The 14,093-nt window shown below is 41.0% G+C and overlaps 1 long non-coding RNA gene across 3 annotated transcripts in view; it reads left to right on the plus strand.

Moving 5' to 3' along the window:
* Positions 1–12,617, plus strand: part of LOC110341503 — a 56,324-nt gene extending 43,707 nt beyond the window's left edge. For 2 of the 3 annotated variants that reach the window (XR_002383472.2, XR_005874340.1), the window contains 2 exons: positions 5,012–5,108; positions 9,298–12,617. This is a non-coding gene — a long non-coding RNA (uncharacterized LOC110341503). Of the gene's footprint in view, positions 1–5,008; positions 5,109–9,297 lie in introns of all 3 variants that reach the window. The other variant, XR_002383471.2, reaches the window with a different exon arrangement.
* The last annotated feature ends 1,476 nt before the right edge of the window (positions 12,618–14,093 follow it).

Genomic DNA, 14,093 nt, shown 5'->3' on the forward strand with positions numbered 1-14,093 from the left:
TCTATGATGGCAAGGAGAAAAGCCATCACCAACAGATGATTTCAGATAGGGAGCATGCTCCCCAATGCCTGCTCCTGTAAAATACCCAGTACTTAAATTTATTGCCAGTGAAATAACAAGACGCGGCTCTCTTGTGCTCCTGGTACTATGCTGGATGCAAAGAATAATGTTTTGAACTTCCCTTCTTCCTTTGACCTCTTCTCATAAAGCAGAAGAGTTACTAAGCACCAAGAAACTCTGGCTGCCATTTTTCAAGCTAACTGAGCATTCAACATAAACAAACCGTGCAATTCTCTGCCTGTCTGTGGGCAAAACCATGCCAGAGGATTCTACGTTGGCTAGTGTTTAAGCATAGTTATTTTCAGTCTTCAGAATTATCTGAGTGAGTGCTATAAATTTAAGATTGCAAAGATTTCACAGACAGTTACTATCAGTAAATCAAAATGGACTGAAAAGAGTTGATTGCTATTTTTTGCTATTGTCTAATTAATAATTTTTGAGACAGGATCTTATGTAGCCCAGGCTAGCCTTGAACTTGCTATAGGCCTTGAATTTCCAGTCCTCCCGCCTCAGCCCCCAGAATGTTGGAAGTGTAGGTGTATACCACTATACCTGGCCAACTATTATTCTACTGGCTTATTATTTAAATTATAGATAATTTTACAAATGGATTCATTTCTTTGATTTGCAAATAATAAAATACCACATTGATTATTTCCAAAAGATATTATAAAAGCAGAGTAACATAACAATATGTAAAAGTATGTGTCAAGTATCACAAAATGCATGACATCATTACAGGCTCCACAGTAGTCGGGGTTCTCCTGAGAAGCAGAGCCATTGCTAGGTAAATGTGTGTCCGTGTAAGCATACTGTACACCATTTATGGCACATACCACTTATATATTATTATACACACAAAATCTAGAAAGAGAACTTATTTATTTGCTTTTACATCAGGTTTTTAGAGACAGGATATCTCTGTGTAGCCCTGGCTGTCCTGGAACTTGCTCTGTAGACCAGGCAGGCTGGTCTTGAAATCACAGAGATTTGCCTGTGTCTGCCTAACGAGTGCTAGATTAAAGGCTTGTAACACTACCACTCTGCCAAAAGAGAAGGTATTAGTTTACACGACAGTGGAGGCTGAGAACTGTGCAATCTGGTAGCATCAGGAAAACCAATGGTGTAGTTGAAGGCGTGCGAGAAAAACACTGGGGTAGAGATTTGCTTTCAGTTTGGAAGCCTGTGAGCCAAGACCACAAAAGGATGGGCAGAGAGAATGAACTCATCAGCTTTTGTGTGATATTTGGGTCCTGGATGGAGTGCATGGTATCACTCTGCCACCTACTTTATTCAGTTCACCAATTCAAATGTCTATGAGATGGCTTGGCAGGTACAGGCTCTTGCCACATAAGCCTGGAAATGTGTCCTAAATTCTTGGAATTTGAGTAGAGATAGGAGGAGAGAACTGACTCCCCAGAGTAGTCCTCCAATCTCCAAACACGCACTCGGCACATGTGCCACACACCTACATCGTGTGCATATAGACACACAGGATAGTGATAAAAGTGCTGAACTCTTCCAGAAACACCCTCAAAGATACACTCAGTCTCATAGATACACTCAGTAATACATGACCAGATATTTGGGGCCAAATATCTTATAACTCAGTCAAGTTAAGACAAGATTGACTATCACCTCTTAGAGCTGAAACTTGCTGTCTTTATATCTGTTCTCTCTCTCTCTCTCTCTCTCTCTCTCTCTCTCTCTCTCTCTCTCTCTCTCTCTCTCTCTCTCTGTGGGTGTAGAGGTATGGGTTGTCCTACTGTGTAGCTCAAACTGGCTTCAAACTCACCATGGAGTTCAAACTTTTTGTAACCCACACTGCCCTCAGATCCTTCCCCAAACTCTTCATCATCCTGCTGAACTTCTATCTAGTTCCAGGACTGCAGACCTGCACAGTCAGCTCCAGTGCAAAGACTGTCTCTTAAAGACGCAACCCAGGTTGATTTCCGTGTGTGTGTGTGTGTGTGTGTGTGTGTGTGTGTGTGTGTGTGTGTGTGTAAGAGAGAGGGAGAGGGAGAAGGAGAGAGGGAGAGGGAGAGGGAGACTGAGGTCAGTATCAGATGTCATCCTCTCCATCATCCGTTTTGAAACGGGCCCTTTTACTGAACGTGGTGAAACTGATTCTGCTAGTATGGATGTCCACCAAGCCCCCAGGATCCTTCCATCTCTGCTTCCCTAAGGAGTGCCTCCATATTAAACTTTCTACATGGGAGCTACAGATTTGAACTCAGGTCCTCAGGCTCACACAGCAAGCACTTTTCCATATGAACCATCTCTCCAGGGCTTTTTTCTGCTTTTAAGTATTAATAAAAATAAGTATGCATTGTATGAGGTATTATTACAGTGGCAGTAAAATCTCTTTATTGTTGTATTGAGTTATCTGTCTAAGCATGTTTGTATCTCATTGGTCTTTTCCTGGCTTTCATTGACAAATACTATAATAAATGAGACTCATTACAGCATATGTCTGACATGTGGGATTTCAGATTCCTAACCAAAGCAAGAAACCTCGCAGAACCCAAAGCAAGAAAGCCTACCCTGTCTTTTTGTGAATAAACAAACAAACAAACAGCACTCCCAAACAGGTGAGAGCACTTCTTATCTTTCTTTTAAAGGAGAAAAGAATTCCATCCATGGTTTATTCCCAGAAGCCTTGAGGAGTTGCTCTATAAAGAGGCAGAGACTCTGACGCTGCTATGAACAGACATATCAGCTTGTTGCTTACGTGGTTCCTGGTGGAGACATTTTTCTTCAGGCCAGAGACGAAGGTCTTTGTTAATCACAGCAGTGGTAGCAGACAGAGTGTGAGCATTGTTTGTTCCCCAGCTCTGAGCCTCAATCCCATCAGGGTGGCATGAAGCATAGGAGAGTCTCACGTTCACTGTGTTGGAGGGACCCAAAGCTGTGGAACCTGAACATTATACATTATACAAAACACATTCCTACCCTCTGTTCTGGAGAGAAGAAGCTCCCTTCCAATGATGACCTGAAAGAAAGGCAGACAGAGTCTCTGTGCAGAAATATGAGTGAACCCAGGGGACTGTGATCAGCACTTGGGTCCCTCGGTGTCACCTCTCACTACACTCTGATGAGGCATCACCACCATAACAAGGGACAGTGTGGGCTTGCGAATGGCAGGACTTTACAAGCTTGGTCACTTTTGGTTCAAGGCATCTGATGATGATTATGTAATCTAACCCCCACCCTCCCATTCCACATCTCTCTTCCTCCAAAGACATGCTCTGTGGGTTCCACCATGTCATGGTCAATGAGCGAGTACATTTATTCAGATATTATGCTGAGTAAACCATTTGGGTGAAAGACAAAAGAGCCTATTCTGAGAGAAGAAACAAACAAGACTTTAAATTATGTTCTTGGTTCTGAGTCGGCTGCTGATTAGCTCTTCTGTCAGTGGACATGGGAGATTCATCAAGTCTGTAAAGAGAATCTTAAGTCGTTTGGGGACATGTTTTTTTGTTTGTTTGTTTGTTTGTTTTTTTGTTTTACAAGACAGGGTTTCTCTGTATTGTTTTGGAGGCTGTCGGTCCAGCCTGGCCGAGTGCTGGGATTAAAGGCATGCGCCACCACCGCCCGGCTTGGGGATATGTTTTGCAGGATAGAGTGGATTCTGGATAAATCTGACTGCAAAAGCTTCACATCAGGTCATATTCAGCTGAGCACTACACCCTCCCTGTCTCAGTTAGAGCTTCCAGTGTGTAAAGAGACACCATGACCAGGGCAAACTTTTGTAAAGGAAAATGTTTAATTAGGTCTGACTTACAGTTTGGTCCATTATCTTCATGGTGGGAAACATGGCAGGCATGCAGGCAAACTTGTGCTGGAGAAGGAGTTGAGAGCTCTGCCTCTTGACCTGAAGACAACAGTAGTGAACTGTGACACCAGGCATAGCTTGAGCAGAAGAGACCTCAAAGCCCACCCCAACGGTGACACACTTCCTCCAACCAGGCCATACCTACTCCAACAAGGGCACACCTCCTAATAGTGCCATCTCTTTGGGGGCCATTTTATTTCAAACCACCACACTCCCATTGACTAGAAAAAATATTGGATTTTCACTAAAACCATAATGTGTTAAAATCTCAGTGGGATATTGTTTTAAAACCATAAGTTGGAAATAGTTTTGTTTGCTTTTTGTTTTTTTTTCTAAACTTGCCCCAATTTCCTTCAGGAACAGGCCAAAATCTGTGTGTGAGCAAAGAAAACTATCCTTAAGGTACACAGAAAATGATAACAGACCACACTGAAAGGCAGCTGACTTCTTACTGTGTGCAAAGGAAGAAGCTGGATGGACAGAGTCATGGAAAGACCTTCCATGGGCTGGGGAAATTAGCAAGCTCAGGGAAGTGCTTGCTGTACGTGTGAGACTAATCCTCAGAATCCAGACTTGACGGTGCACACTTGTAATCCTGGTACTGGGGAGATGAGACATGCAGACCCCCTGGAGTTCAGTGGCCAATCAGCTTGGCCTACTTGGTGACTTCCAGGCCAGTGAGAGACTATATGAAAAATAACAACAAACAGGGTAGATGACACATGAGGAATAATACTAGGGGTTGACACCCCACCACTCACATGTGCACACCTATGAACACACACACACAATTTTAACAGTTGAAAATACTAACAGGCCCAGAAAAAAATAGTTAGGTTGAAACATCCTGTACAGTATTGTTTAGGACTGAGCATCTGGGAGTGGGCACCCAGCAGAAAATCCTGATCCCGATTGCAGTGTGGCACAGGAGCAGCTCACATTCCCCAGCATCCCGATTGCAGTGTGGCACACTGGCAGCTCATATTCTGTCCCTGCTGCCATTGCTTCTGTTTCTTTGTTTCCTCATGGCAGGCAGAATGGATATTGCAATGATATGAGATTACCATTTAAATATCATTTTCTTGCATTACAAACTCCTCTCCTGTCCAGCAGGAACCACTTTGACATCAACAGGCCGTCTTCAGAGACTGTCACTTTGGTAGGAGTCACACCCCTGTAATCTGTCACTTGGAAGAGGGATCTGATGCAGGTGAGAAGGGACAAGGTTTAAAAGTAGTTTCTTTTGCATGTTCTTAAGAAACATTGATGAAATCATTTTACCTCGTGTGTATGTGTGTGTGTGTGTGTGTGTGTAGCATGTGTGTGTACAGGTGAATGTGCAGATATGTGCATATGTGTGAACACCAGGTAACTACCTAGTGGATTTTCCTCCTCGGGCACTGTCCACCTTTTTTTTTTTAAACAAAAGGTTTTGCTTTTATTTAAAATAAAATGCATTTACACAGTCTTTAAGTCATGGATTATTGGATAATACTGGTAAGTCCACCCTTTTTTGAGACCCAGTCTGTCATTAGGTACTGAGGCTCAACAATTAAGGTAGGCTGAGTGGCCAGGAGGCTTCAGGGAGCCGACTGTCTTTGCTTTTCCAGTGCTGAGGGCTTATTTATCCAGAGTGCCATGCTTTTTACTTGGGTGCAGGGTTTCCATGGAGCAGAGCTCCTCATGCTTAGACAGCAAGCCCTCCACTGGCTGGACTGTCTCCCATTCCACTCACTTAAGAGTATAATTGAAGTGGTAAGTGTTGTATGGATGCCATGTTGAGTTAGAAGGATGGCTGTCATCATTTGTTTTCTATTGGGGGTGAGCCACACTCATAACTGCTCAATGAAGGAATGGTCCAACTTTTATCGAGTTTTCTGCAACGGGAGAGATGTGGTTATGTGTTCTCAAGAGGGATGGGGAGAGAGCAGAGCCCGAAAGGCATTATTCGTCTCACATGCCAAGAGGTCAGGCAAGAAAATGTGATGGGAAACTGCTTTTCTCACCTACAGAGCACAAGGATTGTTTCTGAAGCTTAGGAAGCAGGAGATGTTTGGGTCTTAACCCCAGCTTCCTGGATTAGAATCTCTGTCTACAAGGCAAAGAGAGAAGGGCATCCATGGTTCTTGTTCATTAAAAAAATCAAGATGTTCTTACCCACAGAACCTGAAAGAGTGAATATGAAGAAATTCTCTTGACTTTGGAGACAGTAAAATCCAGGGTAACCACTTTTCAACAGCGTAGACTTAATCAGTGTATGTCTCAGTTTCCTGTCAAAGGGAGGTGACATCAACTTATCTCATGGGGCTGCTGGGAAATTTAAAATAATGAAGCTCGCATGGTCCTCGGCACAGGGTATATTTGGAAATATTTACAGTTTTGACATTTTAGGAAAGTGAATAGCTGTGTCTTCCTTCCGTGGCTCTCCATTTGAAGCGATGCACATTGTGAAGCCCTTTTGGGAGGGTCTGCGGGTGGGTGGAAAGGTGGGAGCGCCCCTCTTTCATCTGAGCACCCACCGGGAGGATGCTGCATTGTCAGCTGGAAAATTAACAGGGGAAGATAATCTGCTTATTGTGGGCATCCTTGTCTACACTCTTTAATGCCCATTTTTCTTGGAAATAATAGAGCTGAGAATTAGCTTCAAAAATAGACAGTAAAAATCCAAAACACCATAGTGGTTCAGTCAGCGGCTTCCTTAATAATGCAAGGCTAAGGGAATACCTTGATAGAACATAACAGCCTTCCAAGAAAGCCAGAGCCAGAGTTCAAAAAAAATCCCAAACCACTCTTATTTATAACTTTATGAGCCAATTTTTACACCACATTTTAAATTCATTTAAATCTCTAAAAATCCATTATGGTACACATATACAAAACCTCATCTTTGGAAAACTGATAACCTTGAATATGATTTAAATCTTAGGAAAAATACCCAGAAGTTATAACCTTGAAAATGATTGACATTCTTGGGGGAAACTAGCCTATGTTTTCTTGGACTGTTAACAGGAAAATAGTCCCCAAATTTAACTGATAAGGTTTTCATGCACATTTGATTTTTTAAGGTATTCTTAACATATATACACTTTTGTAAAACAGATAGAATTTTTAATTCCTGGCAGATAAAAATAGCATGTTCTTTTATATCTTTTGCTATATTTTTCAAATTTTTGATATTTTGTTCTTATTCATTTGGGTCAGTATGAATTATCTCAGGCTGACAAGCTATAATTTAAATCTCTCATCTTTATAAAAAGCCACTGAGTCTCTCAGGTAATTTTAGTTCTTTTTCTAGACTGTTTCCATGATTTTTTAATTTTATTAAGTGAAAGAGTGGGATTCCTTTATTTTTCCTTTCAATGAATTTTGACATACTCTTTGCCTGACAAATTGTTTTAAAAACACTCTTTAGAAAATGGATTATATTTATAAATAACCAAAGTAAATAATGAGAGTCAATTGCACACACCCAGAACTAATTTCTATGCAAGGCTATTCAGCCTGCAAAATAACTGTATTAATGCAAGTGGATTTATAGACTCAGAAATCGTTAACAGTGGTTATGTGAGCCTCTTTTATGGGAAAAACTAATTTTAGGATTCTAGCACTTCCCCTTTTCCATTTATTCCTAAGTCTCATTGTTTACAATGATCTTAGCTAGTCTCGCTATTAATAGTAAGCTGCCATCAAGATGGCTGTGACAGGTTTCAGGTGGCCCTTCATTGTCACTGCCTTAGTATGGTTTCATACTGTTAATCTTCAGAAATTGCATTTTCCCTGTTTAGTAAGTGTGTCTGATATTTAGATATTCTGACAGCACATGTCATTCACCTTCACCATCATTTACAGTTATTGAAGTAAATAAAATATAACAAATATCAAGGTAGCTTAGGGTTGGCAAATAACATTATCTGGTAATATTGTAGAAATAACATTTTTATTATGAAAGTAATATGTGTTCATTTTATGAAATTGGTATAATTCACAGAAGCACAAAGAAGAAAATGAATATTCTCAGGTATGCTACTATCTGAAGATGACTCTGTAGCAGCTAGACATGTATGTGTTTAGGTAGGCTGAGATGAATATCTATCCACAGATGTAGATGTATCTGCCCAGTATTTCTGAGTGCTTAGGCACACATTAAAATACCTTTAACTTTCAAAGGTTAATAATAAACATCTTTAATTACCAATAGCCATTTGTGGAAATTGAATCAGACTTCAGTTTTTAGGTAGATATTTCTCTAAGTTTAAATAATGAAACTCAGGTAGAATTTTCCCTGTCAAAATTAGAACTTAAATTATCAACTAAAGAGCAGATGTCCATTTTGTTGCAGAAACAATTAAAGGCACCATACTAAAAACAACTAGAAAAAATTCACCCATATGTTCATTATCATTAATACTATAATGCCTCTATGTTCAAAGTAAGGTGAGCCTGCATTGATTTTGCTTAATAATATATTATCATAGTCCACTATATAAAGTTGTGTATTTGTTTTGCTTATGTTTTTAAAGCAGGGTATGGCTACGTAGTCCAAGCTGGCCTTGAAATTAGGAACCTCTGTCCTTTAGCTCCTAAGTGCTATGACTACAGGTGTGGGCTCCCATGGCCAGCCTAAATCAAAGTTGTATTTCTAATTTTTTATAGCCAGAAATGAAAAGTAAATGCAAATGAACATAAATCTGGAAAGTAGGAACTCCAGAGGACATAAGAACAAAATCCAATTTAATTTTCCCACAAGAGGAATTTTGCATTATCTTCCCGATAATGGAGCAATATCACTGCCTTCAGACCATCAGATATAAGCTTATGTTTGGAGAACAGTTGAAGCTCATTTGCTGAGGAGCCCAGTGCTTTGAAAACTGAATAAATTTCCCGAGCTCATTTATGTGGTGACTTGGTATTTAGGACCCATGTCTGCTGCCTACTTTCTTTAACATTTTACACATAGGAAGAGTCTGCTAATGATGACCTTTTTGTCCTGTTTTCCTTTACTGTATTTATCCAAAACCTCAAAGTACTAACCCAGTACTAACCTGGCCTTGCTCAAGTCAATTTAGTGTATCAAATCAACTAAAAACAATAACCTTCAAATAAGACAGACCTAGGTTTTAGTCCTTCCTATACTACTTTGTGGGCAGGTGACTATGTTAGTTATGTTGCATCTCTGTGGTCTTTTTGTCCACTTGTGAAATGCACCTACTAAGAGCAATTCCTGTAGATTCTAGAACAGTGGTTCTCAACCTTCCCAATGCTGTGATCCTTCAATACAGTTCCTCATCTTATGGTGACCCCCAATCATAAGATTATTTTTCGTATCTATTTCATAACTGTAATTTTGCTACCGTTATGAATTATAATGTAAATATATGTGTTTTTCTGTATATTCTTAGGTGACTCCTGTGAAGGGATCATTCGTCCCAAGAGGCTGAGACCCCAAGTTGAGAACTGCTGCTTTGTAGTCCAGAGATCATCTCACTTTTCCTCAGTTCTGTGTGATAACACAAAACTCAGGGTGCTATCTGACCCTGAATCTGTGACAGCATCTTCTTACTCTGCAGTTAGTTTCATGTCACGTTGTAGCATGAGACCCTTTCCTAAGTAGAGACTGAATCAAAGTATTTTAAAAGTTTGGTAAAGATGGAAAAGTCAGACATGGCACCTTGGATTGTTAATGGGAATTGGTACAGATGTCAACGTGTGAGCATCAGGGAAGCTTCTGGTCAAGAGGCAGCAGAGAGCAAAACCCTCAGCAAGAACCAGAGCCCCTGAGGTTTCTTAAGAGGTCCGCACTCCGGTAGGAATCCCTGGGAGCCAGACACCCCAGTAACAATCATTGTGTAACTGTAAATGCTTATACTCAGGGGCTCTCCGTGCGCAGAGTCGAGAATATGATGCCAGGAGTCATCAAAGATGACCAGATCCCTCCCAAGCAGCACATAAACAAAGTGAAGTGGAAAATGAAACAGAAAACGTGCGTGATAACCCTTCGCAGAAGACCAACTCATGAAAGGGCGTTTAGTCCAAATGGGAGAACCTGTGCCAAAATCTTAAGGGAGGCAGGCTGAGCCAAATTAGAACAGAGTCAAACATTTGTCATACCTTTGTAATTCACACAGCAGCCTTCTCAGCTCGATCACAAGCTGTCCAGATGTTAGCCATTCGACTCTTTATAGCCATGGTCTGTTTTTTCTTAAAAGACCCACTTCCTCCTCAGAGTTCCCAGACACATGGCGTTTCTCTGGTGTTGAAACCCAGACTGAGTAAAGAAGAACGAATCTTCTTCTCAATTTGCAGGAAAATCTCTCTCTTTCAGGAGAAACATTTTGAGACCTCAGATTCTTTGATTAAATTTACACTGTAGCAAGGAAATTTAGCCATGGAATTGGCTAAATAATAAATGTGAAGTCAGGCAGGCCTAGACTGGAGTTTTTGACAAAATGCTTGTGGGTCCCTTGAGCAAGCCAAGTAAGTGACTTAATTGCTCTGTAGCAATTCAGTGGAGCTATTCCTCAGTCTCTCCCATGGCAAAATGCAGATAATAATACTGACCTCAAAGTACTAAAAGGATCATGTACATCAAACACTGACCATACTTCGCAGTACATACAATATGTGTCAGTTGTTTTGTTTAAAATCTGCTTTTTTTCTCCTTTGAGTTCCACAGACAAAAGCTCCCAAGACAGGGATAGGTAACTGTAGAGTCTTTTTATATCAATCCATTGATGAGTCTGCTGTTTATTAAATACTGGCTTCAAAACAGAATGCAGCTGCCCTTTAGATCTGAAGATGACATCTGAATATGCCAGTGCCTGAACTGACAGCTGAGTGTGGTCGAATGGCCAGGTTAATACCATCTCATGCCAGAAGTCAGTTTCTCAACTCAGTCCATGACTAACCTCATCCACTCTCCACTAAGAGAATGCTTGTCCAAAACTGAGGAAAAATCTGGAACATATAAACTCTCAAACGGACGGTGGAGAGAGAACCTGGTGGTTACGTTAAATTCTTCATGCAGAGGACCTAAGTTCAGTTGTTAGAACCCAGGAAGAGAGGCTCCCAAATGCCTACAATCCCAACTTCAGTAGGGTCCAAGGCCTCTGTTCTTCACAGCACCAGCATTCACAGGAAACAAGCACATTTATGTAATTAAAAACAAACAAGCAAACAAATCGAAAGGAGACACCTCCACATCATCCCTATAGACCAGAAGCATGAGTGGTTAGTGGGGTTCAAGCAAAAAGTGTGCCAACTGTGTCCCAGATCACAGTTCAAGCAAAATAGGTCACTATGCAGTAAGTTTGCTTTCATTTAAACACAAAAATACAAGTAAATCACTCATTTCTTTTATCAAAACAAAAGTAAGCAGAACAAAGAAAAATAGTAATAGTGCTCCCTCTAAATGTAAGTAAGGTAGCAGTATGATTTAGAGGAATCTGGAGAGGCCCTCTCCACAGTAAGTAGAATCTTGGCCTCTGCTGACGTGGAATGTCAACACGTTTGATGGACAGCATAAAATTTGACAGCTCTCAACATGATCTTATCCAGTGACAGGTGTGGCATAACAACAGCTGTGACCGTTTTAGGGAATGGAAAAGTAATTAGTGGCTGACACCCAATGCTGGAAAACATTTGTGTCGATTGCAAAAATACAACAAAATGCAATAGCATCTCTTTCTCACGTTTTCATGTATATGGGTAAAAAAACATCTGAGGTAGCTCCTGTATCCGGCTACTTAATTTTTATTTTCTAAAATAATGCTGACACCTGGATGCTGCCCCAAAGGTGTGTCTTGTGAAGCCCAGAAGATACCTTATAACATTCCCTAGGGGACTGCTCCCTGAACTGTAGTGCTATTGTGTGGCACTGTTAGCTCTTAGGGCTTGATTCTTTATCTGACCTTTAAAACAATTACTTATTCTCAACGTAGGGGTGTGTGTGTGTGTGTGTGTGTGTGTGTGTGTGTGTGTGTGCACGTACACGAGTGCACGCACGTGCGCCTGTGTGGGAGCTTGTGCACAAGAATGAAGGCTCCTGAGAAGGGTGTCAGATCCTCTGGAGCTGGAGTACAGACTATTGTGAGCCACCTGGTTTGGGTGCTGGGAACTGAACTTGAATCCTCCACAAGGACAGCTTGTGCTTTTAGCCTATTCAGTCCCAGATCTGACCTTTATGCAAGATTAGACCAGAGTATTTGTGACTGACCATTTGTGTGCACTGTTAAAAATAGATGACAAATGCCAAACCAGACAACAATTATTGCTCCCAGAGAACTGCTGTAAATAGCTCAAGTAAATCAAACTTGTCTAATAAGTAGTTATCAGGTTTTTGCCCCATAAAAGGTACTGTTTTATATGTGTGCAATAGAGAATAACTACAAGAGAAAAATATATCTGTTCATCTGAAGGTGACATGTTAGGAGTGGGAAGCTGCAAAAATACGTAGAATGTTAGAAAGTAATAATCACAGGAAAAGGAATGGAGATGGTGATTGCAAGAATGTGTGTATATACATGAGTGCATGTGTCAGTTTTACATAGGGTCATAGGGGATGCCTTTCTGCAATTGCATTTGATCAAAGACTTGAAGGAGTTAGAGAAGCAGCATTGCTGATATCTGGTATGGGGAACTGCTAGGAAGAGAAAATGCTAGGAAGAGATGTTGGTATGAGTTTCCTATAGCTGCTGTCAAGTGACAATAAACTCGTTGAAACCAGAAAGTCAGGACTAGAGGTATGGCTTAGTGACAGAGCACTTTCATAACATGTGACACACAATGGGTTCTATCAAATTCAGGGTCTGTCTGAAAACAGTGGGCTGGCCAGGACAAACGTGGGATTGAATATCAAAGAGCCCCAGCTTCTGTCAGCTTCTATTAGCTGCAGAATTCCTTGGCTTATGGCCACAGCATCCCTATCTAGTCTAGAATCTTCAAATATCTCTGTGCTCTATCTTTTCATTATCTTCTCCCTCTTTGTGTCACATGGTCTCTGCCTCTCTGTTTACAGAGCCTGTGCAATAATATCTAAGTTTCATTAGATCACCTAGGTATCTCTCCGTGTCTGTATTTGTAAACAGAATCATGTCTACAGTGGCTTTCCTGCAGATACAGCTCAGTGGTGGAACACTTGCATAGCATGGGCTGGCTCTGGGTCCAACCTCAGCCAAGTAAAACAAGAACAAAACCGAATCACACAAATAGATTCCAGGGATTGAGGCTGGTGTATTCTTGGCCAGTTTGTAGTGCATACTTGATATATTGGAGGAACAGTAAGAGATCATTTATGGACAAAGCCTAATAAGCAAGAGAGATACAATGAGATAAGATAAAAAACTAATATTGAAGAGATCACATGACCATGATAAAACCTGACCCCTTTCCAAAATTGAAACAAGGATACATGAGATAGTTTGAACAGGGAAGTTCTATGACATAGGGCTTTAGTGTTAGTGGAAACAACTATAACTTGAGTGAGGTTAATGAAAGGAGCTGAATTTTAGATGGATTTTGAAGATAGAAATGACAGAATTTGATGATGGATCATGTGTCTATCAATGGGTGAACAGATGAAGAAACTATACATGTGCATGAACATACAACAGGTATGTTGAACCTTTGGGAAAGTTGCATAACCACAGACTCCTCAGCTCAGAGTGGGACCTGCCTCCCATTGTGAAGTCTCTTATTGGTGCAGCAGGAATGAAAACATATGCAAGAGCATAAAGAAGACAATGGTGTTCAAGTCCACTAACACATACAAGCTGTTCCCCTAGGACCCAGAGAAAATTGTACTGACCTAGGAAGCCACCATCACCATGAAAGGGGTCAGCCTCAGTAGCCACCTTGAAGGGTTAATGACAAGTACCACATCTTCCAATGCTAATAATTTCTGAGTAGCAATGGAATGGGTAATGCATGAACTGTACACCAAGACTGAAGAATTGACAGCACCAGGAAGAGGAAGCTTAAGAACACCAAAGGCTGAGACTCCTAACTACCTTCAACGACATCCTAGAGCCTTTATCCAGTAGCTGATGGAAACAGAAGCAGACACCCATAGCTAAGGACTGAGCTGAACTCCTGGAATCCAGTTGTAGAGAGGAAAGAGTGGTGAACAAAGGGGTCAAGACTGTGCTTGGAAATCCATAGAAACAGTTGTCCTGAGCTAGTGGGAGCTCATGGACCCCAG

The sequence above is a fragment of the Mesocricetus auratus genome, unplaced genomic scaffold (genome assembly GCF_017639785.1).
Source record: "Mesocricetus auratus isolate SY011 unplaced genomic scaffold, BCM_Maur_2.0 Super-Scaffold_100676, whole genome shotgun sequence".
NCBI classification, from domain to species: domain Eukaryota; kingdom Metazoa; phylum Chordata; class Mammalia; order Rodentia; family Cricetidae; genus Mesocricetus; species Mesocricetus auratus.